Genomic DNA, 15,216 nt, shown 5'->3' with positions numbered 1-15,216 from the left:
CCAGTAGTGGGTTTGCTGGGTCATATAGTAGTTCTATTTTTAGTTTTGTAAGGAACCTCCATACAGTTCACCATAGTGGCTGTATCAATTTACACTCCCACCAACAGGGCAAGAGGGTTCCCTTTCCTCCACACCCTCTCCAGCATTTATTGTTTGTCGATTTTTTGATGATGGCCATTCTGGCAGGTGTGAGGTGATACCTCACTGTAGTTTTGATTTGCATTTCTCTAGGGAAGTCCTTTTTAATGGTTATTTTTGGCTGATGGGTTTTGGGTTGGTTTTTTACTTCCATCTTTGGGATTTACAGCGTGTTTTGAATTCTTCATAATGAACAGGTGTCACTTCTTCTTTTTTTTTTTTTTTGGCTGTGTTGGGTCTTCGTTGCTGCATGCTGACTTTCTCTAGTTGTGGCGAGCGGGGGTTACTCTTTGTTGCAGTGCGCGGGCTTCTCATTGTGGTGGCTTCTCCTGTTGCGGTGCACGGGCTCCAGGCACACAGGCTTCAGCAGTTGCGGCTCGAGGGCTCTAGAACGCAGGCTCCGTAGTTGTGGCGCATGGGCTCAGTTGCTCCGCGGCATGTGGGATCTTCCCGGACCAGGGCTCGAACCCGTGTCCCCCGCATTGGCAGGCGGATTCTCAACCACTGTGCCACCAGGGAAGCCCTGTCGCTTATTTTTTAATGTGATTTTTTCTTATAAAGAGAGGTGGGAAGGAAACTTATCAAGATAGTTAACCAGAATTACTTGTGGAAACTGAGGACTGAGACTGTGGATGATTGCTATTTATTTATTTTCTCCTTTAATTTCTAAAAGTAAAAGAAAACAATTTTACTTTTAAAATAAGGAAAAAAGAAATCATGGAGATTGTGAAACAAAAGCAGTAACAGACAACATGGCAATGATCTATTCATACTTATTGAACAACTTGATGCCAGGTTCCAATGTTTAGTCGTTTTATTTAGGTTTTTGGTTACTACACTTGGTAAAATTTTCTCATACACTTTCCCTGCAATTATATATGCTGCCACTAGGTAACAGTAGGCATATCAGTATTCTGGAAGGTGTGTGTTTTGCCCATGTCTCAGGTAAGAAGCCACCTATTACAGATTTATAAGTTCACATTTTTTGAGAGCTTTAAAAATATATATATTGGGAACGTTACAATTGATAACCCAATCAAGGCTGCTCAACTTCTTGTCTTCCTCAAATAAATACTTCAGACACGAGTCAAACAAGTGACTAAAACAAACAAACAGGACGCCTCTACACGTGAGACGTAGACAGACATAGACAGTTGCCTAGAGGTAAAGCACCCAGCTCTGGAAGCAGACAGATCTGAGTCGAAATTTTGGATTCACTACTCACTTACTTCATCATCTTAGTCAAATTACGTCACCTCTTTCAGCCTTAGAATCCTCATTTAAATGCTGGGGATTTAACGAGCTCACATCACAGGATTGTTGTAGGAGTTGAGCCAAGTGGTGTAGGTAAATGTATCAGGAAATAGCAGTTCTTATTATTCCTGCTGCCATGTCCACCTAGAAAACTCCTACTCATCCTTGAGGACCCAGCTCAAATACCTCCTTCTCAATGAAGCCTCTGTTAACTTCCTAGCAGCAATTAGTTACCCGTTCCTCTTTCACATACCCCAGTCCTTAACCCAGTATGTTGTCAGTTTTTTGCTTTATATCTTCTGAGTCTACATTATCAGGTGAGTGCAAATTTAGGATTTTACATCTTACTCTTGGAATGACCCTAGTATTATTTTGAAATGTCCCTCTTTATCTCTCTCTTTTTATTTTAAAAACTTATTTATTTATTTATTTTTGGCTGCCCTGGGTCTTTGTTGCTGCACACGGGCTTTCTCTAGTCGCAGAGAGTGGGGGCTACTCTTCGTTGTGGCGTGTGGACTTCTCACTGCAGTGGCTTCTGTTGTTGCAGAGCACAGGCTCTAGGAGCATAGGCTTCAGTTGTTGTGGCTCATGGGCTCTAGAGCGCAGGCTCAGCAATTTTGGCGCATGGGCTTAGCTGCTCCGTGGTATGTGGGATCTTCCCAGACCAGGGCTCGAACCCGTGTCCCCTACTTTGGCAGGTGGATTCTTAACCACTGCACCACCAGGGAAGTCCCTCCTCTTTATCTCTTAAGGCCAATGTTGATGACATAATCAAGTCTGCTCAACTTTTGTCTGTTACTATTTTAACTACCTTCCCTCCCTCCCTTCCTTCCTTCCTCCCTTCTGTCTTTTTTCTCTCTGTGTTTGCTTTACTTAGAAGGAGAACAAGGCTCTGAGGAGGAAGTGATTGGCCGACAAGTTAGCCGGCCTCTCCCTCCTGCCCCACCTGCAGAAACACTCCCGGGTCCTTCTGCCTGAGGCCACATTGCTGAGAATATTATTGGCACTTATTTTGCGGCTCTCACCTGCCCCATCCTAACGGCCCCCTCACCAGTCTCCTGGCCGCCAGGCTCCTCTCTCCTAACCAGTCTGCTGCTGGGGTCCTGACCAGTCACTCCCCACGATGGTCAGAGGCCCTCCAAATGGCATTGATCTGAACTTCTCAAGGACCCCACGACTGAGCTCATTTTTCACCCTCGCCCCCTGTCATGGGCACCTTGTCCTCACAAGCACACGACCGCGTCACTCACACAGTTGAGCGTGACCACGTGCACAGACACACATGCACGTGCGCAGGCCTACACAGCAATGTCCATTACCCTGACCTCAGTGGACCACCTCCAGTTTCCAGGGAGTCACCTGCACGCGCTCCACCTTCACCCACGTACTGACTGCTGAGCTCCTCCCCAGCTCGCAGGACGGACGCAGACCCCGCTCTGTGCCCTCTCCTACCCGCCCCCCCCCCCCCGCCTTACTGAGAGCCCTGGCATCTTCCTGGGGACCACGTGCCGGGTGAAAACTCCTTTGCAGCAGGGGGTGGCCATCACCCTGCTCGGGAAGGCAACTGCATGGGCTCCTGAGCATATGCCGTTTCTTCCTGACAGGAAGCGCTGGCTTGGCTGACCTTTTGCTTTTTGACCTTTACCGTTCCCCTTCTTCCTTCCTGGCCTGCAAACCCAAAGCCTAGAGACAGAGCCACTGTCCTGCAAATGTGAGGACAAATGCCACGCTTTAAAGATGGTAGAGTAGGAAGCAAGGGGCTCCTCGTCCAAGACCACCCTCCAGCCCAGGCCTGCCTCCTTCTTGTTTTGTGAGAAAGATAAACCTCTGCTGGTTAAGCCAGAGGTCAGTTGGGGGTACAGGAAGCTGATGAAAAATTTAATTGGCACAAAGACAGTTCATGGGACACCTCCTCCAGCAAGACTTCCTGGATTCCCCTGGCAGATTCCATCCGGTGCTCTGTGTCCTTCTCACGCGGGGTTGGCTCTTACCTCATTGTCTCTCCGGAGAATTGGGTGCACCCATCCACTACCCACAAGGAAAGACAAACTTCCAGGGGCAGGACCCATCTTGCAGGCACGGGTATCCCCCTTATTTCTTAGCCGAGAGCCTGGCAGGATGTTTCCGTGGGTGTGGAAGAAGGAGTGGAGGACTTGGACTCGTGGAACTTGTGTTCTTGTCCCGGCCACCATGTCCCAGCGCAGTGACCTTGAGTTCCCTCTTTAAGCAGCTGTTTCTTCATCTACAAAACTATAAAAATATCCACCTCCTGTGGATTGTGAGGGGGTTGTGAGGCTCAGATGAGGTAATCAATATGGAAAGACTTGGAGACAGAAAAACACTGCTGTACAAATGGAAATTGTCAACGTCCATGTAAGGGTTGTGGGATCAGAGCCTTGTCATTCACTCTGAAGCACAAACAGCAACACACACACATCACATATACACATACACACATGCTCACACTCTCACACACATGCACACACACAGAGGCATGAGCACGTCTCTTTTTTAAAGAAATTAATCTATTTATTTATTTATTTTTGGCTGCGTTGGGTCTTTGTTGCTGCACACGGGCTTTCTCTAGTTGCGGCGAGCGGGGGCTACTCTTCGTTGCAGTGCGCGGGCTTCTCACTGCGGTGGCTTCTCGTTGCGGAGCACGGGCTCTAGGCACGCAGGCTTCAGTAGCTGCAGCTCGTGGGCTCAGTACCTGTGGCTTGCACGCTCTAGAGCACAGGCTCAGTAGTTGTGGCGCACAGGCTTAGTTGCTCCGCGGCATGTGGGATCTTCCCGGACGGGGGCTCGAACCCACGTCCCCTGCATTGTCAGGCGGATTCTTCACCACTGGGCCACCAGGGAAGTCCCATGAGCATGTCTCTTAAGCCAAAGCAACTTGAACTGCCCTTGGAAGCTGCCCAAACCAACCTTAGGCACAAGCTAGTCCACACGGTGACTTGGTGCTGATTTGAGAACCCGCCAGGCTTCTCTAGGTTGTTTTCTTTGAGCCAAACACGGTGTCATCACCTTAGATGGTGTCATCACCTTAGCATTTGGCACATTGTTTCCCGCCCCGAGGCACAAGTGAGGGAGTGGAAACCAAAGAGCCTTCCCACCAAGGCTGCCTCGCGGGGGATTTGGAGGAAGATGTGCTGGCCCACTGCCCGCAGCCCAGAGCAAAGCAGACGGACTCCCTCCGTCTCTCTCTCCCTCTCTTTCTCTCTCAGTCGCTGTCTCTCTCCATCCATCTCTGTCTCTTCCCTCTCTCTCTCTGCACCCAGCACCCACCAAGAGCTGGACAGCCAGGCCTGGCTCGGGGCTGCTCCAGGTGGGTAACCAGGACCCGGCCACTCTCCATCATGATTTGGAGCTGGTCAGGGTCCAGGCTGCCTGTTCATTCAACAGGCACTGCTTGAGCACCTGCTGTGTGTCAGGCCCCGGCTTGGCCCTGGGAGCACAGACTGGGTGCCCAAGGTGGTGGAAGCCTGAGGAAGGAATGGAGAAGAAACAAACGCGCACTGGGTGCCCTCTCGGGTCAGGCACCGTGGTGATGCTGTGCACATTTGGTTTAATTGCTGCACCAGCCTGTGAGGTATTTACTTACTTAAATAGGTTCCAGCAACTCTACCAGCTTAAGGTTCAGACAAGGCCTATTTTTAATATTCAGCTTATTCTCTCACCAGCACCTCCCAGACCAGCAGGAAGGCCATCACATATCTGTCTGTCTGTCTCTCTCCATCTTTGTTTCTGTTGTCATCTCTCCCTCCACTCCAGCAATCCCACTTCTGGGAACATACTCAAAAGAAGTGAAAGCAGAATCTCAAAGTTATTTGCACCCCTGTGTTCATAGCAGCATTATCCACAATAGCCAAATGGTGGAAACAACGCAAGTGCCCATATGGGCCAATAAATGGAACAACAAATGAGGTCCATCCACATAGAGGACTATTCAGCCTTTAAAAGGAGGCAAATCAACAGATGAATGGATAAGGAAGATGTGGCACATATATACAATGGAATATTACTCAGCCATAAAAAGAAATGAAACTGAGTTATTTGTAATGACGTGGATGGACCTGGAGTCTGTCATACAGAGTGAAGTAAGTCAGAAGGAGAAAAACAAATACCGTATGCTAACACATATATATGGACTCTAAGGGAAAAAAATGTCATGAAGAGATTAGTGGTAGGACAGGAATAAAACACAGACTTACTAGAGCATGGACTTGAGGATATGGGGAGGGGGAAGGGTGGGCTGTGATGAAGTGAGAGAGGGGCAGGGACACATATACACTACCAAATGTAAATTAGATAGCTAGTGGGAAGCTGCCACATAGCACAGGGAGTTCACCTCCGTGCTTTGTGACCACCTAGAGGGGTGGGAAAGGGAGGGTGGGAGAGAGGGTGACGCAAGAGGGAAGAGATATGGGAACATATGTATATGTATAACTGATTCACTTTGTTGTAAAGGAAAAACTAACACACTATTGTAAAACAGTTATACTCCAATAAAGATGTTTAAAAAAAACAAACAAACAACAAAAAATAAATAAGTAAAAGGAGGGAAATTCTGACACCTGCTGCAACACGAATGAACCCTGAGGACATTATGCTCAGTGAGATAAACCAGTCACAGAAGGACAAGTACTGTATGATCCCTCTTATATGAGGTGCTTATAGCAAACAAATCCATGGAGACAGGAAGTAGGATGGTGGGGGCTGGGGGAGGGGGTGGGGAGTGAGCGCTTAGTGGGGACAGAGTTTCAGTTTGGGAAGATGGAATGTTCCGGAGATGGAGAGTGGGGACGGTAGCACGATAATGTGAATGTACTTAACGCCACTGAGCTGTGCACTTAAAAAGGGGTAAGAAGGTGACTTTTCTGTTATTTGTATTTTTCCACAGTTAAAACAACAACAGCAACAGTGGTGTCTGCGGGTGTGGAGTCTCTGTGGGCATGGGCTTGGGAAGGGCCACCTGGGTAGTTCTGGATGGTTCCGAGTGGTATAGCCCCGCCGTTTTCCCTCACACCTTTATCTCCGCGAGGGCAGGAACCCCGGTTATCTCAGGGTCCCCAGCCAGTATTTGTTGACTGACTAGCTGACTGGCTGCTTCCGCAGTGCAATCCTGACCTGGGGGCCTGTGGGATAGCCCAGACCCTGGGCGGCTGGGCAGCGGAGGAGGCTAGGAGCCTGGGTGCAGCTCTGGAACCCAGGCCCCCTGCCAAGAAGGAAGCGCCAAACAATAGCCCCCAAGAGGCCTCCCGGCAGCCAGCCGGATTTGCACCTCTAGGGACACAAGCAGGCTTCCTCTGTAGGAAGTGATACACGAGGGCGGGGAGGGAGGGCTTCCGGGCTTCCGATGGAGCCAGCTGGAGAAGGGGCTGGGAAGGACAGGCAGGAGGGGGGAGTCCTGGATACCACCACCCCTGGGCCTGGGCACCAAAGGCCACCGTGGGCGGGGCGCTCCCCTGGCCTCTAAGGACCCGCGCGTCCTGTGTGAAGCACCGACTCTCCAGCCTGGAGGTCAGGGTCGGGACATGAGGGTGGGGGGACGCGCTCTGGCATCCCAGCCCTCCATTCAGGGGCTGTGTGGCCGGAGCCCTGGCCGCACGCTGCCTCCCATCACACGGCGATCGCTGTGCCCTCGAGATCCCAAAGCACCCAGACCCAGGCCTGCCCTCAGGTACCTCATCGCTCTCCCGGGGAAAACAGACAAAAGTAAGCAGAGACATAAAAAGAAATGGCCGTGAATCCCTAGAGGGCTGGTTGAGACGGTGGTGACTACGCCCCCACCTCCCGTCCAGGCTCTGAATCAATTAAGAGCCTGCGTCAGGAGATAGATGAGGACTGGAGAGTGGAAATGAGAAGCTGTTGGAGGAGTTCTGACTCGGGACCAGATGGGCCCTTGCTCCGTCCCCTGCGTTCAAGGTAACCACCCAGGAAGGAGCCAGGCAGCTGTGGGCAAGGGCGGGCCCCTCTCCCAGCTGCCAGCTGCCAGCCCCCAGCCCGGGAGGAGACCCCCGCCCCAGGGCCACGGGCAGGCTGGGCCAGAGGGGAGGGCGGCTGTGGACTCGGGGCCCCCGCTGCCTGCCCGGGGGAGGGGGGCGGAGTCGCTTGGCCTCCATGGAACCCTGAGGAGGAGCAGAGGCTGCCTAGGTAACAGGTGTGAGGAAGGAGCCAAGGGGATGGGGGTGAGATCCGGACAGGGGCCGGGGCGGGAGGCGGTGGCCACTCAGCTGGCGGCTAGGCAGCAGGGCCCGCTGGGGCTGGGGACAGGTGCACAGGGGGCGGCCGAGGTGCCTCGCCGAGGTCGAGGCAGCAGAGCGGAGACAGGCCCCGGCTCACGAGACCCTAGTGATCGATCCTGCGGCTCTGGCCACCCTTCACTGCCATTTGGGGGGGGGTCCTCCGGAGAGGGTGCCCAGCAGGCGGCCACCACCCTCGGCCTGGAGCACGGAGAGGGGGAGGGGCCAGGAAGAGGAGCCCACCCACCCGGAGAGGGCAGGGGAGCAAGGAGGAGAGGGGGGACACGGGAGGTGAGCCCAGGAAGTTACAAAGGAAGGGGGGACGGTGTGGGAGAGGGGCCAGGAGCTCCGCACAGATGCCACTGCACTGCTGCCCGCCACCAGGAGCTCACGTCCTCGCTGTGCGGAGAGGCAGGCGTGGCGAGAGATGGGCAGCCCTGCGGGGTGGGCAGCCGAGCGCTTGGTGGGCGCTGGGGAGGAGGTCTGCTTCTGGGGGAGGGGGAGATTGCACCCCTCACTCTGCCCCTGCAGGTGCAGGGCAGCCCTTCTGCTTTTCTGTCTCTCTTCTCCTGCCCCTGCCCCCTCCGCCTCCACGAGGTTGGGTCAGATCACCGTCCCTACGTGTAGCGGGCTGAACTGTGTCCTACCCAAAAGATATGCTCAAGTCCCGACCCCCGGTCCCTGTGAACGTGACTTTATTTGGAAAAAGCCTTTGCAGATGTAAGTTAAGGATCGTGAGATGGGATCGTGCTGGATTTGGGGTGAGACTTCGATCCAGCGATAGGTGTCCCTGTGAGAAGAGGGAAGACACAGAAGGAGGAAGGCCTGTGACGACGGCAGAGACGGGAGTGACGCAGGCCAGGAGCCCCCACCCCAGAGCCCGAGCGCGGCTGCCCACGGTTGGTCTCGGATTCCAGGTCTGCGGGGGGGACACACTCCTGCCGCCTGAGCCCCCAGTTCGTAGTAGTTTGTTACGGCAGCTTTGGAAGTGGATACCCCATGGACACCAAAGCCCACTCCTGGGTCACCAGCCTGCAAGCAAGTGACGGAACACAGGTGGCCTTGACCCCGCTTCCAGCTCCCTTCCCTGCACGTCCTACCTCTGGGAAAATCACCAGGAGCCTGGTGGCCAGGGGACAGGGTTGGGAAAGTAGGAGGGGAGGCTGGCAGAAGCTGGGTGGAGGCTGACACAGCTGCAGCCGAGTGAGCTGCCAGCTGGGACCTGAGCTTCCCTGGCCGCCTTAGACCTGCCTGTCTGGAGGGGAAGTAATCGCGGTGAAAGTGCTGTCTGCGGTCAGCGGTCAGCGGCCAGAGCAAGGAGGAAGTGGGGAGATGACCCGGGCCTTGCAGCCCTCAGGGCGTGCCTCCCTGCACCTAAACCCACAGCTATGCTTCTCCCAGGGGAACTGCTGGCAGAGGAGAACTTGCCACATTGCCAGTGAAGCTAACCCTTCAGGGCCCCTCACTTCCAAAGAGCCCTCTAAAGCCCTGTACCTGTTTTTGTATTCTTTTTGTCCAAAGGGACCCCCCCCCCCGCGCCCAGACTGTAAAAGCATCGGGTCCCAAACACCCTGGCTCCCTCCTTGCAGACACCTGGGCACAGCACACAATGCACAGCTAGCAGTGAGGACGCTTCCCTGGGTTTTCTGTCATCTGAGCACCCAGCCAGCCAGGCCTCCGTGCCTTCAACCTGGATTACTGAGTCCCTGCCTTGGATATAATCCTTGCTCTCTATGCTCATGCTTAGAGGTGGGGCGGGGGGCAGAAGATACAGAGAAAAATTAGAAGCAATTAAACCAGCTGCAGCATGATGAGCGTAAAGAAAGTGATGGGCCAAGAGGAGAAATCGTGGAGGGAACGGTTGTTCGACCTGGAAGTCATGACGGCCCCACCAAGGAGATGACCTCCAATCTGGGTTTTTAAGGATGAGTAGGAGTTCACCAGCTGACAAGGGAGAGGGCAGCTTAGGCAGAGGGAACTGCATGGGCAAAGGCGTGGGACAGCCCCAGGCCCTTGGGCACCAGTGTGTGTGACTTAGCCCGCCTGGCCCACGGGTGCTGTGGGATGAAAAGAGAGAGGGAAGGGCCAGGGCTGAGCAGGGAGGCCTGGGGTAGGGAGAGGAATCAGGTACGAGGGCCCCAGGGAATGTGTTGGTTTCCTGTGGCTGCCATAGCAAAGTAACCCAAACATGGCTTAAAAGGAGAGAGATTTCCTCCCTCTGAAGGCTCTAGGGGACGGTTTTCCAGGCCTCTCCCAGCTTCTGGCTATCGCAGCCATGCGACCCACGGGTCCCTTGCTTTGCAGCCGCAGCCCTCCAGCTGCTGCCTCTGTTGTCACATGACCTTCTCCCTGTGTGTCTCCGTGTCCCTCCTCTTCTTCTTACAAGGACACCAGTCATTGTAGAGAAGTTACTAATCAGGTAACTTGATTACATCTGCAAAGACACTACACTGTCTCCAAATACAGTCACATTCACAGGTACCTGGGGTTAGGGCTTCAACAAATCTTTCAACAGCCAGAAGCTGTCCCCTCAAAGCTTAGGGGTTTAGGCAGCAGGTGAGAGAAAACAATCCTTCCTGGGTTGTCTCCCTCTGTCCTGCTTCCAGCAAGTTCCGAGTTCCTAGTCTGGACCTTTAACTCCTGGGTTTTGGCTTGGCCATGGGCTCATGGTTACTGGGTCCCAGTTCCCCCAGGGGGCTCTGGTTGGCTGCCCCACCCACTCTTGGCCCTGGTCTGTGTCTGGCCCGGGTGTGGTGGCCCCGTGGGGTATCTGTACACGTCCAGGCCCTTGGGCTCCAACTTCAGGGTCATTCTCAATCCCCTGCTCCAAACCTTGATATCTAATCAGTTTCCAGGTGCTGCAGATGGGGCCTCCGAGGTGCTTCTCACGTCTGGGTGGCCTCTGCTCTGGGGCCATGTTTCCCAGCGGTTGGGGTCACAGTTCACTCACAGGTCACACACAGGAGTGGGGTTCTCTTTCCGACGTTCTCTCACCCATTTTGCACAAGAAGCTGATTGAGCCCAGAAGCCGGCACCTTCCCCACACCTTTGTCTCATCTTTGCTCTGGCAGCTGGAGCAGGACTCAGGCTTGGAGAAAGGCGGAGGGGGAGACCCCCGAGTAGGTCCTGCGCTGGGCCTTGGGCTCCCAGAGAGCCACGTGTGAAAGGACAGGCGACATGATGCAGAGCGAACAGTAGCTGCTGGGAATATTATGCCATTAGCGCAGTCCAGCGACTCCCATCCCCAGAATGCTCTCTCCGAACCTTACAGCACGCAGTCTAAGGGTCTGCTAGACTGCACTTCCACATTCCAAGACTGCTAGACCCCGCCAGGCCACTACAGGGTCCCCCACAGCACGTGGTATAAGAAGAGGCCCTCGAAACACATACGAGACAACTTCTGACAGGCGTTTGTACTAGTGCATCAGTCAGGCTGCCTTGACCCCATAGTGAAGGTCAAGAGCTCACACTCTGGAGCAGGGTGGACCTGCCTCAGTTCCTTTTTACCTTTCCTACCAGCTGGATGAGCCCAGGGATTTAACATCTCTCAGCATCTTTTCTCATTTTTAAAGGGAAAATAATTGTGGTACCTCCTCATAAGTTTGTTGCAAAGAGTAAGTGAGATAATACACGTGAAGCGCTTATCAGAGTTCCCGGCACATGTTACTGATTCTGTAGGAAAACTATTATCGTTGCTAGAACGAAGGGCAGGCCTATGGAAACCCAAACCCCAGAAGGTTGAATTTACTGGGGCCTTTGATTCATAACTACACAGATTTTTGCCTCCATATGGAAAGTAGACGAAAGTCGAAGATGGATGGGCTTGAAAATGGAATCAGGGAGATAAACTAACTGGACCAACTTTTTATATGGAGAATCCCTCCCCTTGTGGATGATCCAAATTTCCCATCAGTGAAACCTGCCTTTGCCCCTTAGCGCAAATCTCGCCCCCGTTGCTTCCTTTTCTCAGTCACATTGGGACAGTCAATGCATGCTTTCAAGGGATTTCACGTGCGCCCACTGTTTATTCTTATGTCACTCAAATGTTGCCTCTGCTACGTGCAAAAGTTCCCTAGATGTGAGCACTTAGATCGGGCAACATTTGGAGGGTTTGGCCTCACAGATGGTCTGCTCTCCGGGTTGGCATATTCCAGCCTGGCTTCACCAAGTTGCCGTTGCCATGGCGTCTGTGTGTGGGCAGGAGACAATCGTGCATCTCCCCAGCTTCTGGAACACTCACCCGGAGCCTCGGAATCAGGTGGTGGGAAGTCTGTGCGCAGAGAGAAAAAAGGAGGCGAGGAGTGTGGGAGCGAGTCGATCTGGGCGACTGCACCAGTGTTAACAGAGCTGAGGAAGGGAGGCGGTGCCTAGGCTGCCGATGAACCAGAAGAGATGGATGGAGGCAGAGGGCGCACTGGGCAGGGGTGGCTGCAAGGCATGCTGGGACCTCGGCCACACAGGCTGGTGGGGCGGGGGATCGGATGCGGCGCCTTTTCTCCCGCCTCCCGCGATTCTCTGCCGCCCCTCCTTTGACAGCCACTTCCTACCACTGTCTGGAAGTCACTGTAAATGCAGCCCAGGAGTTAAATACTGCTGATTTAACACGTGCCTTTAATAAATAAGTGAATAAATATTTAACGAGCTGACTGCAATGCTCTCTTCCCCAAGTTTTACGTGGCTGGCTCATTCTCAGTAGTCTGGGTTTCGCTCAAAAGAGTTATCATTTGAGAGAGACCTTTCCTGACCCCCTATCTACCTCTCTGCCAGAGTCCTTTGCCATTACAGGGCCCTGTTGTGTTTTCTTAGAGCACTTTGTAGTGTCTGAAGCCATCTACATAAGCTCCAGTAGTGCCTACGTAACGTGTGTGGGGGTCTCTATAACTAGGTCATCGTAGGCACTAATAATAGTGGATAAATAAAGTAGTGAATTGGTATGTTCTGGAATATGGGAGGGTTTCAGAGCAGGTTCATTGGAGAGAGATTTATTTACTGCCATGCAACCCTGGGAGAGTCGCCTAGCCTGACTTCCTAGCCTATAAGATGGGGCTAGTGTAATTATTCGGAGAAGGCAGCTCTAAAGCACGCATGGAGGTCCCTGCTCAGCGCATGCACAGCCAGCACCCCCTCACCTTGTTTGGAGGGAGCAGGGCTCCCGCACTGCTCAACGCCGGGGATACCACTCACACTCCCAGGGATGGAGGATGGTCTGGAGCCCAAGGCATGAGCGAGGAGGGAGGTGGCGGTCACCAGGGGGAGCGGGGAGGGCCTTGTCTGTCGGGAAGGAGCTGGGGGCCCTGTCCGGGCGAGGCCTGCCCCCTGGTCTCCCTCCTGGCCTGGTCTGCTCATTGGGTGCCTCAGGTTGCCAGGACCAGGGCCTTACTCTGGCTGCCGAAGGACTGGGACCAGGATAGGACACGGGAAAGCCAGGAGGCGGAGGCACGGACAGAACCTTTGGCCTTTGGGCCTGGCTCCTCCAGAACTGTCTCCCCACCACGGGCAGCAGGCATTCCCTTGACCCCCTGCCCCCTCAGGGGCACTCAGGGTCCCTCTGTCTCCCACCAGGGCTCCTGCCGCCGTCATCCGGCTCCGCTTCAACCTTCTCCCGCCGGGTTTCCTACACCTGTGTCTCTCACTCACGGCTTGTCTCCCTCATCGTCCTGGCCCTCCTGCCTCAGGGCTGCTCGCGTGGAGCCTTTCAACTCTGCTCCCACCACCAACGCCAGCACACAGTCTCCGTATCTCCAGCCCAAATTCCTGGGACCGATCAGCTGGCCAGCTGGCCTGCTTGGGCAGCTCTAGGTGCAGCCAGGCTGGCAGCATGGCCGGCCCACAGGCTTGTTCCTGAGCATGAGCCTCCCACCTTGCCCTGTTCCCGCCAGCTGGGGCTTTGCCAGGCACCTGCGGCAGTCGCCCTCGGGGAGAGGGAAGGGTGTACAGGCACCATGATGGACGTGTCTGTGTGTCCCCTCTACTCGCCCGACGCCCCAGTCCACACCTCACTCTCCCACAGCGCCCTCGCCCTCCCCCCCTCCGCACCTTCGCTCACGGGCTGCCTTTTGCCCAGAATGCTCCCCACTCTTTCATCTCAGCTCAGAGGCCACCTCCTCCATGGAGTCCTCCCAGATCACCAGTGCCAGATGTCACCTCTCCCTTCTTGGACCACGAAATCCCTTTGTCCCACTTTGAGACTTTGACATGTTGCCATCATGAGCGTGGTAGATGGTAATGATCCTCCAAAGATGTCCACGTCCTAATCCCTGGGCCCTGTGAAGATGTGACCTTTCATGGCAAAAGGGACTTTGCAGATGAGATTAAGTTAAGGACCATGAGAAAGGACGATCACCCTGGATTATCCAGGTGGGACCAATGTTGTCACAAGTCTTTATAAGAGGGAGGTAAGAGGGTCAGTCAGCCAAGGAGATGTGACATAGAAGCAGAGGGTGGAGGGAGGCACTTGGAAGATGGAGGACGGGGCCACGAGTCAAGGACTGCGGGTGGCCTCCGGAAGCTGGGAAGCCAAGGAAACAGATTCTCCCCTGCAGCCTCCAGAAGGAACCAGCACCTTGATTTTAGCCCCTGGGACTCCTATCTGACTTCCAGACCTGTAAGAGAATAAATTTGTGTTGTTTTAAGCCACTAAATGTGTGGTTCTTTGTAACAGCAGCTGTAGGCAACGAATACAGTTAACATACATGGGATTGTTCCTTTACTATAGAGTGTCAGCGCCTCAAGGAGGGACTGTGCCTTGTACATCTTTGCACATCTGTGTACATATTTTAAAACACCTATTTATGACTGCACTGATCTATCAGTTCTCAACTGTATTGATCATTCATTCATCACCCTCCCTCTACCCTCCTCTGGGCTTCTCCCACGGGGAGAAATGTTTCCTAGAAGAAAGGAAGGGTTTTTTTCCCCTGGAGCATCTGTATTACTCCGTCCCTCAACGGACGTCTTTTGAGATATTTTTATAATAAAACAAAGCATGATTCTCTTGTGCAATACCATTCACATATGTGTCAGGAAACGTTATTAAACTTCAAGGAAATGTCTTGCTTCAATAAAGCCACTTTGGCCTCTGCTCTTGGCTGCCTGATAAAGTTTGAGAACTGGCCAAAAAGATAAAATCCAAACTTCCGTGGCTCCTGCGCGAGGCTGTTCAGTCTGGCCCGGCTCTCCTCCACCCTGTCGGCCACTCATCCCTGCCACGAAGCCCCATTTCTTGTCCTGCCCAGTACCCGATCCCCTGAACCCCAGGACGGCGCCAAGCGTAGGAATCTTAGCACAACTTCCTCCAGCCTAGAGAGAGCACCTTTCTCTGCCCGTCGTGGCCCTGCTCTGCCTGGGAGCTTTAAGGCAATCGGCATATCCTCCGGGAGACGTCCCTCTGTGCATGGAGATCGGTGGATGGTGGCTCCAAGCAGAGGCTGAGAATTTTGTGGGACAAGCCCCCTGGTCTTCACACCAGGCTCTTGCCCCGCTGAGCGGCAAAGGGGCCGGGCGAGGCTCCCCTCCCGCTGGGGACAGTGCAGAGCAGCCTTTAAGGTCGTGGCTCCTCTGTGTTGCCCCAGCCACTCTGGGC

At 53.8% G+C, this 15,216-nt stretch overlaps 1 long non-coding RNA gene across 1 annotated transcript; it reads left to right on the top strand.

Annotated features, from left to right (window-relative positions):
• Window positions 1–6,764: 6,764 nt before the first annotated feature.
• LOC136792894 (uncharacterized) lies at window positions 6,765–14,275 on the top strand. Its single transcript, XR_010837476.1, has 2 exons — window positions 6,765–7,317; window positions 13,197–14,275. It is a non-coding gene; the product is annotated as an uncharacterized lncRNA (long non-coding RNA).
• Window positions 14,276–15,216: the final 941 nt, after the last annotated feature.

Source organism: Kogia breviceps, chromosome 17 (genome assembly GCF_026419965.1).
Source record: "Kogia breviceps isolate mKogBre1 chromosome 17, mKogBre1 haplotype 1, whole genome shotgun sequence".
In the NCBI taxonomy this organism is placed as follows: domain Eukaryota; kingdom Metazoa; phylum Chordata; class Mammalia; order Artiodactyla; family Physeteridae; genus Kogia; species Kogia breviceps.
Note: the sequence above shows the minus strand (reverse complement) of the source record. Positions and strands in the feature narration are given on the sequence as shown.